The sequence below is a fragment of the Anopheles arabiensis genome, chromosome 3 (genome assembly GCF_016920715.1).
Source record: "Anopheles arabiensis isolate DONGOLA chromosome 3, AaraD3, whole genome shotgun sequence".
Lineage (NCBI taxonomy): Eukaryota > Metazoa > Arthropoda > Insecta > Diptera > Culicidae > Anopheles > Anopheles arabiensis.
The window spans coordinates 92471909-92490058 of NC_053518.1; the positions used below are offsets into that span (position 1 = coordinate 92471909).

The 18150-nt window shown below is 45.7% G+C and overlaps 1 protein-coding gene across 6 annotated transcripts in view; it reads left to right on the forward strand.

Moving 5' to 3' along the window:
- LOC120903008 (ecdysone receptor) overlaps positions 1-18150 on the forward strand; it is a 188624-nt gene that overhangs the window by 25604 nt on the left and 144870 nt on the right. For all 6 annotated transcript variants that reach the window (XM_040312175.1, XM_040312169.1, XM_040312170.1 and 3 more), the window contains exon 2: positions 11442-12636. The gene's annotated coding sequence lies outside the window, so the exon portion shown is untranslated. The remainder of the gene's footprint in view (positions 1-11441; positions 12637-18150) is intronic.

An 18150-nucleotide genomic window follows, 5' to 3' on the forward strand; every position in this document is an offset into this window, starting at 1 on the left:
ACAACCATCATCGAATATCAATATCAACTACGCGCGATTGTCTCTCTCATAGGAGCCCCAAATTTTGCTAACAAATGCCTGAAATGTGTAGAAAAATCTTCAGTGCACATTACATTCTCGGTGGTTTCAAGAACGTTAACCGTGACGCGTGTTGCGCAAACCCATGCACTGATGCATGGTACTATCGAGATGCTGCTCCCGTAGACCCGTTTTGAGGGCAATATAAGAACCACTCTATCGATTAGTGATTTGCAGTAAAACAATCCAAACGTTTTACGCAATTCTTTGAGGTCATTTACGTCGTCTGTTGAGTCTGTAGAGTATTTCTCACGCTTAAACAGAGAAGAACCGAAACAAAACACTGTCCAGCCCAGTGTCGTTTGCAACACCGTAAAAGGTACGATGCTGCAGTTGAGCCGCGAAGAGGGAGTTTGATTTAAGTGTTCGACTTAAAATAAATAATACCATCAAGCCAAACAATCACGCCCCGGCCGGCATTATGCTAATTGTGTTGCTAAAGCTCGTCTCTCACACCAGAAAGTAGAAAAAAACGAGCACAAAGATTACGAGACGACGGCGTGCGCTGTGTGTGTGTGACGTGTTTCATTGGTTCATTGGCAAGAGGCATGAAACTTGAGTCCGTCTCTCTGGATAAGGGCAAAACCGGGCCATCATACCATCTCGCGTCAGCCATGCCTGCTGTGTGACATTTGCAATCGCTTTCGATGGAGTTGGAGCAATCTAAGATTCCTTGCTCGAGCATATAGACTCGATTAAAGGAGAGAGGATGAACAAAAACACGATGCTTACGTTAGCCAAAAATCAAATGTACAGCCCAATATTGGCAAGGCTTGTCATTCAGTTTATCGCATCGACAGTTATCGTGACGTAATAAGAAGTACGTATCCTTCCGAGTGGTTCCTTTTAAATTGCATCCAATCAAGAGTTTAGTCGACATTTCGTAGGATGTTCCTTTGCTTTAGTTTAGTTTTTTTTTTTCATACTAGTAAACGTTTCCATCGGTTTACTTACGCTCTCCGTGGCGTCTTCCGCGTGTCTGGACCGATTGGTTTGTTGTTTTTCCAGTTTCGTTTTCACATCTTACCGTCCGTTAGCCGACTGTGGCGCAAAACGTAGTACTGTCTCGAATTTATTGGCCCAAAACATTATGGTCGCTGTCGTCCGTCGGTGTCGTCGTCGTTGTGGGCAGTTTTTGTTTTGTTGTTTGGCATTTTTTACGTTTCTTCTTCTTCCGAATTTCTTGTTGCTCTGCCAGCGTCCGTTTTTAGTCAAAATGGACCCTCACAGGCTCAACGACACACCGAGGTAAAGGGTGGCACAGAGACGAGAAATAAGTAAATAAGAAAATAAATAAAATATTGCAATATCAGCTCCCCCGACAGCAACGACGACGACGCCGATTGTCGCCCGATTGTCGATAAGTTTCGTTTTCGTTCACCTTAACCGTGCTCTCCCGAAAAAAAAGTGACTTACGGAAAGAGAAAAACGAAACCGACTGCATGGGGGACAGAATGCGGGACACAGGGGGGTGGGTAACAGGAGATGGTCGACCGCCCGTTTGGTGTTGGAAATGGTGAACAGGCAAAATAAAATAACAAATCTAACCGAACCGATTGCGAACATTCCGAGCTGTCGAAGACGAAACATGACGCGAATGGACGCAGAGAACAAAATAAAAAAAGTGAAGCGCTCGCACGAGTCAAAATAAACCAGTCACAGCCAGCAAAGCACAATAGACGACGAAAACGGCACGTATCGGTGCCAGTTGCCAAAAGCTTACGCTCCCAAAAACGGGACCCGAGTATCCGAAAGAATACGGCGACATTGTCGAACGTCAGTCCTGCCAGTGAGGCCCAGACGGTGGCGACAATGCCAGCGGCAAGATGAGAAAAAGAGACCTCGTTGCACTTTTCCCGCACCGAGGTCCGGTTGCACTTGGGAGGTATAATGGGGATGGAATAAATTTCCACTGCTAGCCGGAAAGAGGGTTTCGCTTTCTGGGTGGGTCTCGTCCGCCGCTTGGCAACACAAAGGCTGAGCAGTTCCGGAACAGTTTCGAGCACTGCGGAAGGCATGCCCGGTTCGAAATGCGGTTCGGCGCGTTCGATGGACTGACCGAAAAAGGGTGTAATATATGACCAGGCCGGTTGACTTGTGGTCTAACGCATCTCTGTTTTCGGGGGTGCAGAAAATGAAGAAGTGTACATGCCGTCGCCGCGGGCTTATTTGTGGGACAGTTTGAGGTTCAAGAAGCTGTTATATTTATGGTGAACAGTCGGCCAAGATTTATGTTAGCGATTATTGTGTGTTCTGTTCTCTGCTTACAGGTAAATGCACGTTTGAAATTTGGCGCAAGAGCGCCGTGATTTAAGAAGTGGTAAGTCGATTGAGTGACAAAGGAAGGTTTAGTTGCTGCCGTTTGTTCGCAAAACTTCCTCCTCAAACGGGCTATATTTGTGCAGCAATAAGTAATCTTGTAATCTCTAGCGGATTAACGAAGCTTCTTCCTTCTTGGATTTGAAATAATTGTCTATTTAGTTTAATGTCTGCAGGGGGAAGACAGGTCCATAACGGCTCTACCACCTCTACCCACATTGGCCAAATGCAAACAAATGACACCCGCATAGGGTCGACATTTATTTATCCATCAAGAAGCTTACTCATCAGGCAGGGGCGACCAAAGCACCGAACCCAAAGAAATGAAGGCAAACAAACTCACTTAATGACTCGGCAATGATACTGCCATTAAATGGACTAGACCTAATTTCTTTCGGTGTCTTGGATGTCGGGCGATTCAAACGCAGGCAGTGTTTTGGTGCGTGGTGGTTGCATCAAGAAGAGAAAGACCAAAAAACTTCGCAAAGGAAGAAGCATCCAAATTCGGCGTAAAAATAGCCACCCCAGTATCTCATTAGCAAAATGAGGCCAGCAGAAGCAGCAGCAGCAGCAGCATGCGCGAGATGATGATTGATTTTTGTGTTGTTCTTGGTGTGCGTCTGCCGGTAGGATCTGTCGTGGTGGGTGCTGGCAGGCAGCAAAATCAATTTTTTCGTCTGGAGCTGCATCCTGCAGACGAGCGAGCGACCGTCGTCACGCCTGGTGACTGTTTTGTCTGCCGTTAGATTTTGTCCGACGTGCTTCAGCCGTTGCTCTAATGGCTATGCAATACACTGCCTATGTGGAGGAATGTGTGTGTGTGTTTGTGTGTGGGGGGTGAAGATATAGCACTAATGCTGAGAATGAGGTCAGCAGGAATAGCATAGCGCTTAGGTGGAGCGTACAGATGAAAGTTGCCTTCCAATTAAGACAGTAACTGTAGCTAGGTAAGCATGTCCTAAAGACTTCTAGTAAGTGAAAATTTCAGAAATGTCAAAACATTCTTGGAGAATGCGTCTCAAGACGCGTATTTTATTTTCAAATCACGCACTTTCCACGTTCAAGTTCACTACGTGACGCATCTGCCCCTCTTTCGCGATTTGCATGAAGCGAAAGCATGTCGGACAGCTTCAAATGGCGACTAATAACGGTCAGAATCTACGTGCTCCTGGCAGTGTTTGTTCAGACAATTTGTCATAAAGACTGTGTTTGTTGTTTGCGGTACTTCTTGCGCCGAGGTATTTATGGATGATGGGCGGCAGATATAGGCACCGGCCAAGCCGAGCGCTCGCTGGTGTAGTCGCACTCCAGCGACACTATTGGCTATAGTTGGTACCGTGTGAAGGGTATACTATGCCGGAGTTAAACACACAGAGTGCCCTTCCTTTCGTGAATGTGGACCTTTCATGCTTACACATCCGTTGGTTGAACCGGTTGTGTTCGCCGCGGCAAACAGGCAGTCAAGTATTTGCAGTGATGTACCCCTTTCGTTAAGTGGTTGTCAGTTTTCAATGTCACCACTGTCCGCCGTATTCTCGGGTTCGGGTTGGTACGCGTCCGATCTTCTATTTGAAAACGAATGAAAAACTTCAACATCTTGCAAATAAACTATTTAGGACAGTAGTATATGATAGGTCTTATAAAGTATCTGCATGTGGAGCTTAACAAAAGCGGCCATATTGGTGGCATATGCAACCATCGCTCTATCTCTAACAATTTCCTTCGTCACTATCACAACCCGCAAGTCGACGGCAAGTGCATCGGCATATATTGTCTGGCTAGTCACGTACCCCACTTATCACACCGTTCAGCTAATGGTTGAACCACTTCCTATCGTTCGCTTTCCAGCCCAGGCCAATTGCCAGCCCATTACATAATAGAGGTAGTAGTGGTGGCGGTGGTACCCTTTCGTAAGTGTGCTGATAAAACCTTTTACCGATGTGCTGCTACAAAGGTGGGGGGGGGGGGGGGGGTTCACAAGTCATCGAAGGAATGCGTTCCTTGCACGGCGTCTCGATTGCGATCGTGCATCGGTTTCGGTTGAAAACTTGTGCGCGATAGGACACGCTTCAGCTGGTGCCCGTCATATGCCGAAGGTTGATGGTGTCTAGGCTGGGTAGAGATGTCACAAAACATCGCACTCGCACACACGCTGAGCTCAATCGTCACGCGTCTGATAAAGTGAGGATTTATCGTTTTGGAATTGGTTCATTCATGGGGCAGTAATTGTAGACAAAATAAGCCCACCGTCGTATCTGAAGGAAGTTTGTTTTTCCTGCCGTGGTGATTAGATGTCCTGCTGAAGTAGTTTTAAACGGGTACTGACACGTACTTCCGAAGTTAGGACTGTAATTGAGACCTGCGGTTGGAGCCTGATTGTAGAACTTTCGCCAGGCCTCACAGTTGGCAGTGAACGGCGGTGCTGAGTGGAGTATCGGTTGAGATTACTTTGTTTCTTAGCACCTTACCGGACCTTGGCTGGGTGGTGGATATTGTTACAGTGTAAGAAGGGGCGTTGCATACGCTTACGTATTGTGAGTATCTTGAAGTGTTTAAGTAATGTAAAAGGTTGCTGAGTGTTTAAGTTAGCAATTGCAGTGCAGCCCAATCTCTCTTGAATGTTTGTTTTTTTCTTCTTCAAACTCCCCAATGTGAATGAACGTCTGTGGTGAAGATTGTATCGTCGTTGTGTGCATATACTTTAACCTTACACACCGATTGACTAACGCTTCACACTGACCTTTGTGTCTGTGGGGCAGGTGAGTTGCATTACGGCAACTTTTGCGCCGATTCTCGCCGTACATATATATGAGTGGTAGAGGTAGAGGGTGGGCAACCTTTACGAAGTTGTTAACCCTTTCAAGTTGTTTGGCGTTGGGTAAAGGGCAAGGGGATCTCGCGAACATTCGCAGCACGATCAAGCACAGTTTTGCATGCTTCATTGTGGTGCGCGCGGTTTGCAAGCCCGGCTGTTGCGACATGCACTTGGGCGTGCGCATTTGCCCCCGACGGTTTACATTCGACACCACCAACCGTGGCCTTGTCTCGCGAGGAACGGGGGTGTCGAATGTCTGCGTTGCATTTAATAGAAGAGCCCTCTGGGGGTTTTGTTGTTGTTGTTGTTGTAGTTGTTTGCAGCCGTCTAAAAGAATGTCTAACAAAGCGCTAGTGAGAAGGAAGGAGTCACGGGGGGCTCTTCACTTTCTTCACACAATCGCTCGATCGGGCTGCAAGTGTGAAAGAGATAACAGTGCGCACTTGTAACAGAATTTTGCTGAATGTTGTTTACAGTTGAATAACTGCATCTTTGCGCCGAGACTGGGTAAAACTTCCCACCAGCCGCTTCCGTAGCGGTAATCGGTAGGTAGAATCGGTTACACAGAAGCTCTCACATCGGTAGAAGTAAAAAGTAGGCTTCAATTTTTGCAATCGACTTGCCTACTACCGGGTATGAAATTTAGCTCGGAACAGAATAACGGCGTAGGAAGGTGTGGAGCATTGGAGGGTAGCAAAAGATCGATAATTGCATGCTGCTGCTGGCCGGTGGAATTGCCGGGCAATTGGAACACGTGGGAGTTTTCAGATTAGAATGGTGCCGATAGGAGTTTGTGTGCGTGTGTGTGTGGAACTCGGATATTAGGAATTACGCCTTGAGGTGTGTAGAATGGTGTTTTGGACCTGTTTCATTGGAGCTGGTGGTGAAAGAGATGCATGAACAAGATATCTTACAATATGCATGAAGACTTCAGCGATTAAGCATTACCGCTCGATTGTGTTTGATTGCCTCATTAAAAAGGTTCAAACTTTTCCGGGGTAGCTAGAAGTTGGAATCTTACATCAAATCCAAATCTTCTGTACCAATTCTGATGATCTACGGTACTAAACGTCGCTCCACTTTGCTCCTCCTGACAACCCGTCGCAATCGAACGAAGTAAATATGAAAAACTTCCAAACTCTGGTGCATTAAAAGCATTGTGTAACTTTCAACTACTGATTGGAAGCAATTACGGCACACCCAGGCAGGATGGAATGGTGCTCCGCTGCTATGAACCGTACCGAAAGACACCACCCCTCCGGAGAGTAATTATCACATTTGCTGAGCGTATCATTATCACCTCGGAATTAGAACACAGCGGTCGAAGAGCGGCTGGCGCTGTGTCGGTCGGTGGTGTGGCTTCTGGCTTCTTTTCTTCAACTCATTACATCAATCAAAGAGCACGAGTGCTGTGCACGGGTAGGAAGACGTTGGAGGGAATGTTCCGATTTATGGGGTAGCAAGAGATCCTTCTATGTTGGGTGGATTCGGTACGCTTAATCGTCGGGCTATTCTACTTGGAAGCTTTTGGGGTACGGCGCAACGAGGTGTATCGTGTTGGAAAAACGTTCCAATTTTCGCTGCTGTACCTGAGTGTGTTTGTGTGTGTGTGCGAGGAAGAGTGCCTTGGCAAAGTCGTAGGGGTCGGGAAAACTGGACCAATCGGTCAAACCGATGTACCGATATTATCTACCGTTGTGCAGTGTTGGTTGGAATCGATATGTTGGTGGTGTTGTTTTGGTGGTCGGCGTGTGACTGTATCGGATTTACGGTGGTTGTTACTTAATTGAAGCAAGTTACGCGTGTACTGTTGGAAAGTCGTGCGTGTGCGTTTGTTACCGTTTGTAAAGCAGTACAAGGCATTGATGGAGCTCAATCACTGAGATGATTAAAACGTCACTTTGAACAGTTTTGCGGCTCTAAAAAAATGGGCAACAGAATTTAAGCGACCTTTTTTTTAGTGGTGCTTCTCGCATTCTTGTCCGTACTGTGGTATGGACAGGCAAAGAGTTAGTGTTATTTTTTTAATTATGTCAATGACTCTCCATTCGTCACTCTCCGGTGCTTTTCGATGGAAGTTCTCAACTTGCTATGAGTGATGCTATGAACGTGTTCCTTTTTTTTGTGGAATGATTCATTATTTCAAATTGGGTGCAAGCTTTTTTTTGGTTGCCGGTGCTTGTTGTCACACTATATGAGCAAGTATTGAAACCGTTTGCCACCACCCTCAGCTAGAGGTCGGTAAATGGAGCTGCTCCGCTGGCTGGGAATACAAAAAAACCACATACCGGTGGGATGAACACGAAAAAAAGTTACGAAAGCACGCGTACAGCAAAAGCTTGAAACTATTCCATTTCATTCGGTTCTACTGCTCTGGCGTCTCACTTCCATCCCTCACAAGGGGGATGGTTAATGTGGCCGTGGATACGGAAACGAACTAACACAAAAAAATAAGGGAAACAACATTAAAATCATTAAACGGATATTCGGTTTTGTATAGCTGCGAGCGGTTGAGCGTGTTTGAAATGACAAATGGGATAAGGCCCCGAAAATGGACCCAGCTCCCCTGGGGCTGGGAGCTGGGAGTATGCATAACGTCCACCAGGGACGTTAGATCGCCATGAAAGTGGAGAAACGGAAAGCGGGCAGCACTGTACGCGAGATTTTATGATTAAAGAAGTCATTCAACTTGCTCCGGTTTGATGAAAGTTTAGCAAGGGGCCAGCGTGTTGGTGTTGTGTTCGTTTTTATTGGGTTAATTACGTCATAAACGTGTGTAGAACGGCACACACATAAATCGACACAAGAAACATTTGTTTGGAGCTAAATGACATCTACCATAAGAAAATAGAAAAGGGAATTGGAATAGACAATAGCTTGCAGATGTGCAGGTAGCTCGTTCATTGAGTGAATATCTGCAGATTTGTAGAAAGGAAAAGGATATCTGCAGTCCTTCAGCTCAAGAATGTTCGCACTACAGAACCGTTCCGTTCTAGGAATCCGAACAGCAGCTCCGTTACGTTGGCTGTTGGGAATTTCTGAATGAAGTCTTCTTCGGTTCTTCAGGAGTCTAGAGGCGGTCTAGAAAATGCAATCAAGTGCCAAGCGCGCGAGAAAAAAGGGACCTTCTTTTGGAAATTATCACGACGAGAACATCTCAAATTCCACGAACTTCGGACCCCGATGGGGAAACCCGTTTTTGGGGCGCTCGATCATCAGCCATCCATTTCACTTTCTTGCAATTGCTTGCTGTTGGGTGTCTCGTGACGAAGTTTTTTTTTGTTCATGATGTTTGGTTGTTGCCAAAACTTCCAATCTTTTTTTTTTTGCGAACCCAACCCGTCGGTATGCGCTTTTGGGATGCTCGAGATGGAAGGAATAGAAAGGCCCACAAAGGAATGGGCAAGAATGGTCAATTTGGCAAACGGCAACAGCACACAAACACAGCTACGGACAAGAAAAGGGATAAGAAAACGTTTCCCTTTGCAGAACTTTCCTTCCTCTCGCACCAAACGGAACGGGGAATCGCTGGTGGAATCGAATTGAATAAAGGAAGAAAAAAAGAAGGTCCAATCGAGGGGCATCCCGAGGCACAATCCCGTGTGGCGAATTTTGTTGCGAATGCTTAGCGTATTTTCCGCTCGCCCTATGGATCGTGGGCTGCTCAGCAAAAAAAAACAAAACCTGCCAAGAAACTGTTTTGCTTGCTTCGTGGCCAGTGGCCAAAATTTGGAAGCCCGCGGTACGCGATCGGTAGAAGAAAACAACCGGGAACCGGTTTTTCTGCCGCCCCGGCGCTCAGTACCCTTTCCCGCTTTGGCGAAACATTCGAATCACAGCCCAAGGAGGGGCTGTTGGGCTGGCCAGAAAGGGTGTACGTTTGGGAAAGGGGAAAGAACCATCCGCGCTCTCGACCAGTTAGCCCCGTCACTCGATTCGCACGTGCGTAGCGTGCCTTGGTGCTATGATGGTGTTGGTGTGATGCTGTTGGTGCCTCTTGGGAGCATAAGCGTCTCGCGGATCGCGGAACGAGCTGGACAGGAACAACGGGCTTTTCGCTGTAGCTTCCAGCTCTTATCTGTGTTTCTTTGGTGGAGCTTGATGCTTTTTTGTTGTTGTTGTTGTTGTGACCGTTTGTGAGTGTTGCTCTAACGTTCAATGCGATCGTGGGTTTTGGGGGTTTCGTTTGGAGAAAAATTGGCACCTTCTACGGAATGCAACTGCTGGCAGAGTTTTACGAGTTATTGGAAGAGAGTTTAGGTGTTTTTTTTTTGTTGCTCGCCTGGTAGCCGCTATCTTGAATGTTTGTCATATTTGTTTGATGAAGGTATGTTGTTTTGGGCTTTTTTGGGGGGAAATTTGTGTTTTTTTATCTCTCACACGCTGGATTGAATGCTTCAACTGGTAATACATAGATATTTGGTATGTTAGAAGTTTTTTTAATTTTATTTGAAGATATGATTTATGAGACAACCTTTTTATAGTTTCTGCGTTATAGTGAATGAATTATTCCGACGAATTTAAAGAGAAAGGTAAAGGATATACCAATTAGTTTCCGGTACCGACAACAAAAAAGCTAATTATTCCCGCTTTGGAGATTCAAATTATTTGCACTCGCATGCATCGCTGGAATCGTACACACACACACACATACACACAGACATTATTCAATCCGTGAATTAGCTGGCCGCGTTGTTAATTGTCTTTGGTTGGTGTTCTTTTACACATTAAAAATGTATTTAAATGAGTGTCTCCAGCGGGGAGGCTAACACCGCGTGCAACACCCGGAGGGGAGAGCGCGCGTCTATCACTTTTTGGTCCGTTTATTTCTGGTGTTTGCCAACTCCTTACCAAAAAAACGCGACCGAGCGCACAACGTGAAGCTGACAGTGAATTAAAAATTTATATGTAAATGAACGTAAAATTTTAGCACCTTTTGTGTGTGCTGTGTGCGCGCCCGGCAGGCTCCAGCGTCCGCTTGGTCGTTTGGCGGAAAGCTTTGTAACATTGCCGGCAAAAGCGTGTGTGTGTGCGTGTGGAGGGAGGCAGCGATAGAGCATAAAACTTACTTCATCATGCAATCGAGTAATCTGCTTCACGTTTACGTTCACGTTTAACGTTACGATGTCGTTGTGACGATGGTAGGGGGAGCGGGAGCTAACATATTTTACTTTTATTCCTGTGTCAGGCGAACGAAGGCGACTCAGGTTTGCAGAAGGGAAAAACGCTCACAAAAAGTGTTGGAATGAAATTATTTCGGTGCGAATGGCTCGCTCGGACTGAGCGGAGGATTTTAGTTAAGATAAAGCGGTTTTGGTCCAGAAGGTTCTAGCGCGCGATATCGGGGTGTGAGGTTGAATAGAATCGTGCAAGCACCGTCTAGCTCTTTGTACGGGGTTTGGCGTTAGAATATCGCGCCGGAACTGAAATCGAATCAAGCGACTCCTTTGCTCTCTGGAGGATTGGATTGTCTTGTGCTTTACATTTTTTCCTTTCTTATTCGCTCGCTGGAATGCAATCGCCCTTTATCGACTGGAGTGATGTGCACCGGGGGTAGGACGGGACTAGCTGTCCTCGATTTTGATAAAACGATTGCCATATAGTGCCACAGGAAAGCTGCAGAGTAAAAGCTGCTCTGGACGACCTTGAGAGCGAAAGTGTGTCGTGTTTGGGGTGGAGAAATTGAGCTGGAAGTTGGGTATCGGACGCCACGGATAAAGCGATGGTGTGGATGAGATGCTCTTGATTGAACATTTTACGTTTCTGCAATCGAGTAAATTCACTGTGGAGGAGCAGTCCGATGTAATTCGACTATGTGTAAGGCTTACCTTGAAGAATGATTTGAGATTGAAATCGGCGTAAGGTCCTTTTAGGGTGAATTGATTCGTTATTAGCTAGATATTGATTAGATTGATAAGGAAATTCCTAAGTAACGTTTCATTAAATTGGTTAAATGAGCAAAAACAATTAACAATGTATTTTCTTTGTTTCTTTTCAGGGCATTTTTACGAGCGAGCACAATTCTGGAGTGTTAAGTTTAATGTGCCAACGGAAGACTTGAAGACGCTTCCTGAAAAAAGACTGAACAAAGAGCATATTTGCTGTGTAAAACCCTTTCTTTTACGTTAGAATGACACAATTGCTTTTCGTGTTAGTTGAGCTCAGTTTAGGTACCAGTGTCCTGTAAATAATTAGTTGCATATTTCCTTATTTTCCATTTTCCCAATAGAGCAAATGCGATGCACCTCTTCCTTAGCACGCCAGAAAAGTGTCGTGGAAAAAGCAATACCACACCAAAAGTGTGCAAAATGTGAAAATTGAAAACAAGGTGGTGAAATCTGAGTGGCAGCAGTAGTGTTGACAAGCCAGATCGAGGAGAAGAAACGCCCGCAAAACGGAAAACGAAAAGAAAAGTGAAAAGTGTAGGAAAGTGAAACCAATATGCTGCTGCTCCCAAATATTTCAACGTCAACCAATCGTACCCAAAACACGAGCCTGCTGGTGGTGTGGTGAAGTCAGCACAGGGTGGCCGAAATTTGTGAGGCAGTGTAAGGAAAAATAGGAATAAGAAGAAGAAAGGAAATCATCTCAATCGGGAGAAAAGTCGTTAAGATTTGCTTGACACCGACCAGCCACCAAATGGAGGAGAAATAGCAGCAGTAGCAGCAGTAGGATCGTTTGCGATTGCAGCAGCTGTCGATCGCGCCAGGTACGAAGTGAGTGCGAGGTGCTCCGTTTGAAGGGTGAAATGTGTGTGTGAGTGGTTCAAATGTGTAATCCCCCAAAACAACAAATACAGAAAGGAGAAAAGAGAGAAAAAAAGCAGTTTGGTTACGGCAGACGCGCATCTAACCTTGGCCAGCCCAGCCACCAGCGCCAGAGTGCTTTTGGGGCGAGTGTGTGAGTGAGTGAGTCAGTTAAGTGTGTAAATAAAGGTCCGGGTTTCGATGATCGCGACTCGAAAGTAGTGAAATCGGAAGAAAGAAAGTGAAGTGACGCAGCAACTGCAGCGACGTTTTCAGTTTGTGTCCCCCATGGTTTGTGTGTGTGTGTGTATGTACATGTGTGTCTGTTTGTGAAATATATTTCTTTAAAGTGTGGAAGTAAATGTTTCCTTAGTGTTAGAGATACATGCAAATGGTAGCAGTGGATGTGTACTACGTGTAAGAAAGCAGTAAAATACGGAAACGAGTGATTACAGTGCTAAAACATACGAAAGCAAATCGAGCTAGAGTGTGCAACATAGAGTAAGAAAACAGATAACCATCGTGTTGTGTTCGCTTGGTAGCTGCAGTAGCAGTAGCAGCAGCAGTAAACCACCAACTCAAAAAGCAATTCTTCAAGACTATGTTTTAGCTGAATAGTATTTCCCATATTTCTTCGTGAGTACTTCGGTCACCGCTAACCAGAACACACCACTGCAGGTAAGATATCGTACTAGCGCTTTCTTGATGAGCTTGGGCGTTCACTTCCACTTCTTTTAAATGAACATTAGAAATGCATGCTGTTCCATTTGCACCGGAGAGGGTGGGAGAGCAAAAGAAGCCTTGAACCAAACAACCATCGCGGTCGCGGCTTATTAACCGCCGAATATAGATGACCGAAATTTCACACATGACGTGTGTGCGACTCCATCTTCTCCCCCCTGGCAATCGAAAACGCACCACTCACACACAAACACACGGCAGCACACGCAGGTGTGCAGGGGTTGTTGTTTTTTGTTGGTGTGTGAGATTGTTTTTGCTTCTGCTATCGAAAACCTTCAAACTCTCGCGACGCCTCGTGAAGTTGGCAACAGATGAGAGAACATTTCGGTCAAATTTGTGAAGCAGATTTATGACCCTCACCGTCGTCGCCATCGCTGCCACGCGGGGTAGTGTGTCCGAGGGAAATAAAAGGGAAACGTCTTCCGGTTGTGTGGTTGTTGTTGTTGCTGGTCGTTATGTTTGTCTCTGTGTTTGTGGTGGTGGGTTTGTGTTTGCCCCCTTTCTCTATCATTCGTGCGTTGTTTGGTTTGTTTTCTGGTTCTTTTGATTTGTTACCCCTTTGGGTGTTCTTCTCCTCGTTACCTTTTTTATCTTTGCCAACGGTTTTCCCCGGTAAAGCATTAACTTTTCCTTTTGTTTTTTTGCGCAGAGATATTTTGTTTCTATAGTGTGCAATTAAAATGCAACGGAAAGAGAATGGGGCGGAAACATTTTCCAACCGAGCAATTTTCTTCGCCCGGTTCGTGGCATGTTTTGGCAAACTTTTAGAAATGAAAATTTCGAGATGGCGAAGAGCCGGGTGCTGCCAGAGCACATCATAATTAATGGTTGGAGTTTTTCACAATCATTGGTAAATGTTTATATCGCAACGAGTCTGTTGGAGACGTAATTAGAAAGGTGACGAGTTGATACTTAGGTAAATTAGTTTGTGAATCGTCTCTAGCGGCTTGTGTTTAGTTTGTAATGAATGGTGAAGCTTCTTACTTACGCTCCAAAAAGATGCGTTTAATTCTACATTGAAGCAAGTATCTTGGTGGATCACGAGAGTGCCGGAAACGCTTCTTCCAATCGGTGGCACTTCCCAAAAACATTGCTATGCTGCCTGACGCACCCGAAAAGTAAATGACAGAGGAGACACATTTCTCAACCAACGCACATGCAGATGCGTCGTCGCACCGTGTACGCGCAGCTCTTGCGCAGCGTGTGCGTTTAGTAGGTCAGCTCAGAAAACGTGCGCTCGATTTCGTTTTTGGGTTCATGGGTGTTTGGGATTGTTTTTCTTTTTTCGCGCAAGCGAACGTTTCATTCTAACGAGAGGCATGCTCTCAATTTTATTTGTGTAATGTGTAAAGTAATTTTAACATAATAAGTTAGAGTTTTTGAGAGATCATGACTAACTCTCGAAGAACTTGGATTAAATTGGCTGATTCTACGAAAAAAAAAACTTGCTTTATAATAACAACCTACGCCTCATCATTGACATGTGCAACGGCATCTGCATCTCGTTGCGTTAGCGGACCGGTTGCGTTCGGCTAAAATTAGCTCTTCGCATCCCTTTTCTTGCGCGATGCGATGCGTTCCGCTTTGAAATTGTGTTAGAGATGCTCAAAAGGCAACGCTGTCTTCACTCGCTAATATCACGCTCGCTTCATACGGCTATATGTGTGTGCGTATCTGTTTCTTGCATATGCAGTTGGGCGTTTTATATCCGATCGCGCAACTGTGCGCATCATCTGCGCACATGCAGCGGTGTTTGTGTGCTGAACGGTGTGTAATTTTGCTAGACTTTCCGCTAGAAAACACTTGTGTCTTGTGCCTCTGTTTGTGCAGTGGGAAGGAAGATGGCTCTCTTGGGTGGGCGTTTGCGTGTGTGACATAACGAGAGGATGTGTGTTTGTGTGTAGGTTGAGAAAATGAAACCAGTACGACCGGGTGTGTGCAGCAGCGTTCTAAAGGGCAAGTGTTTGTTGCACCGTTTTGAAGGTGGCTTGCGTCGGCGCCATCAGCAGAACATGGGGATTAAGTAGATTGGCTTGTTGGTGGTTGTTTTGGGCCTAGAATTAGGTATATCTTGGCAAGGAGAGCTCAAAGGGAAGTGATTCAGTGAGGTCACCGTCAGTGAAGTAGTTAACAAGAATATATGTTTTTATATTTTTACTTATCTAATCAACTGCATTGAAATTGTTCTTTGAAAACCACAAAAGTAAGATCATTGTCTAGACGAGATGGGTCTAGACACGGGTCCAATAGTCTTCCGAGCAGAGATCAGAATGCTTTACCAAACCTCCAACGTAGTGCTCCCACCAGAGGCTTTGGCAGTGTACGTAGTGTGTTTACTTAGCTCGTTTGAGTGATAGAGTTCATTAGCATATGCGCAACCGCATTCTCGATAGCGCAAACCAAAGTCACAGACGCGCGGTAAGCGAACTCTTACCCCCACTTTTTTCCACACGCATATCTAAGCCCAGTCTCAGACGTCAGACAATCGTGGTTCCCTTCTGTCGGTCGCTTATGCATGGAATGGAAGGAGGGAAGAACAAGCAATGTAACTCAAGAGCGGTTGGGGGTGTTTTTTGCTCCACACAACCACATGGAGCCGCATGCACATGCTGACAAGCGACTGTTCAAGGTTAAACTGCGTAGCTATCTATCATTTCTGCGCGCTCACTTCTCCAACTCTGTTGGTTTGGGGTTGAGAAAGCGGGAGTGAGCGAGAGAGATATCGGGCTGGGAAGTAGTCAACTTCACTTAGAACTCTTGCTAGACACAAACGCCAGCAAGAATCGTCACAGATCGCACACTAGAATGGCTCCCCGGTGCATACACACTGGACGTTCGCACGTTTCACCGAGAGAGCAGAAAAACGTGGAAGGAAAAGTGTTGATTCATTGTTATAACGCGATACACAACCACCTTGTACCCGGGTACCTTTGTGTCCGGTCGGTTTCTTTCCCCTCTGTCTAAGTCTCTGTCTGCCACTAGTTCTCATTCCAAAAGGCAATAGAATAGAACCCGAGCCTCCTATCGAATACCCATCTTGGACCATTGTGATGTTTGTTGCCGCCATGTTTAGTGACTGCTGCCGGCTGTACTGCATCAAAGGCCGGTTTCCGCAAAGGTGGAAATGCGTGATCATTAAAGCTGAACGATGATGTAAGAGTGTGACGAATCTGGCGGACGCTAAAGGGAGCTGATTGTTCTAGTCTGAGGTGGAATAGTTCAGTAGCTTTGGCAGAAGAGTCGATAGGATAGAGGGAACGAATGAAAAACAATGCAGATCAGGCTGAAGGAAGTCGCGAACGGAAGTTACAAAAAAGATAGCTTTGTTCAAGGGAGATGAGAGTGCATGGGAACTGTACTACTTGTTCGGTTTCGGAGGTATCGGTTTAATGAGACTTGGCTGAAGATGAGGACTGTGTTAGATGTTTTGTCTGGAAGAGTATTGATAGAATTTCTGGAGGTTATTAACTCTCTCATAAGATCCAGTTCCGGTCAGATGTAAGTCATCAGGGGTTTCAAGTTCCTGTGAAGATATCAAAACCTCAAAGAATTTAAAGATTTTATCGTGTATCTTGAACGATACATTGACCTTCTTAACGACACATCATTAAAAAAGGTCCTCTGGAGTTAAAGACAACAAGTTGCATCATCCCATTTGTTTGGCACGTTTTTACATTTTGCTCACGACCTTGCCTTAAAGCTGGCGACAGTAATCCGATCACCTGGAATCTGGTAAATTGCTTTTCTCTGTATCTCCACCTCCACCAAAACCGTGACGTGTCTTTCACAGTATTGCCCAGTGATCCTCGTCTATTTTTTTTTCTAGTAGTTGCTTGATCATCAAATACACCACACGTCAATTGGCCATTATTTTCTGCAAACAAAGGCTATCAAACGTACAGAGATGCCGAGCAAACACAATTCGGCGCAGCAGCGGTGATCAAAAACGATGGCAAACCCAAAGAGAGGCACCGACCCGATGTCCAAAAACCACGCCTCGCATACTTCTCGTCTGACGTTTGACAGATCTTCTGTGAGTTCCTAGAAAACAGTGAACAAACTTCAGAATTGCGAGCGCTACTGGCGGAGGGATAGGTAGAGGAAGGGTTGGAGGGTCATAGATCTGGGAAGGTGTAAACGTGGTTTGCAATCAAATCCATCCCGCTTTGCAATCGGAATAGTTCGCCCGCCCGGTGTGTCACGTGTGGTACTTGGAAACTTCTATGCCAAATCGACCGGTCATGCCTTTCCGAGCTTGGATGGCAGATTGACGACGACTCACGAGGGCGTTCAGAGGCGCCGATATAATGCTGTCCAAGCTGTAGCCGTTGTTGGTATGTTTGTTGCCGTCTAAACGTGTTTTTTTTTGTTGGGTTAGCTGTTGTTATAGGGTCGTAATGTTTTGCACTCAAAATGGCGCAGGGAAGGGGTTAAGAGTACGGCACCACGCCACTCGCGGACAGATTCACGAACAGAATCGTGCTAATGAATCGTGTAGGTCAACGACCTGCAAGGATTTTGGAGGTGGGAATAGAAGGCAAAGCTGGGGGTGCGATTAGTTCGTCACTTTTAATAACTGCCTTATCCCCCACCCGCGGGATAACCTTCCTGATTTACCCCGCTCCGAGCGTGCTGGGGGAATCGAACAACATAACCTTACAATTGGGGCCCGGCAGCGCGGGTGGTAAGCTTTAATGGGCTATCAAGATGCGAAAATCAACAGCGGCAGGAGGTGAACACCGCCGCGGCACAGCTTTGGTTAGGATGGGAGTGTTCGGGACACACGTATACACACCTACACTCACGGGAGCATTCGGTGTCATGTTGCCCAACAACGTGCTGACTCATGGAGACTGTGCGAGTCTAAAAAGCTCACTATCTTACGAAAAGTTAGACGTGGGGGTACGGGGCAGAGAAACAATACGCCAATGAAAGTATGGTTCTAGCCGCACTAGGCGAGAGTTATTGGATGTTTTCTGCTAGAATTCGCTTTCTTCATCCTTTGGTGTGGGTTAGGCTTCTTATTGCTCTGGCCCAACCTGTCAATCAAATTATTTATCGTTAATCAACCGATTGACGTGAACTAGCAAAAAAAATCTCGTCAGGAGAGATTGCTCGCGGTCTGGCACGATTTGTGTAGGTTGTGAAATTTGTTGGTTGCTGTTGCTAGACGTTTGTTTTGTTCTGGTACCCAAAAACGGTTGCAGGATAACAATTGGTACTTTGTCAATAGGAGGAAGGTATAAGAAGACATAATACCGTAATTTAGGTAATTTGGTGCCTAAAATGTGATGCAGTTTTTCTTACTTGTTTCCCCAAGGAACGCCAGTTAGGAAGTAGCGTCCACTAGGGCGTCCATATTGTGTCCGTCTCCTCTGCCGTACCGTGTCGTGGTATAGTTTACAGTGGACATTGATTAATTTGCTGCAAACTTGCCAACGATTAGATTGT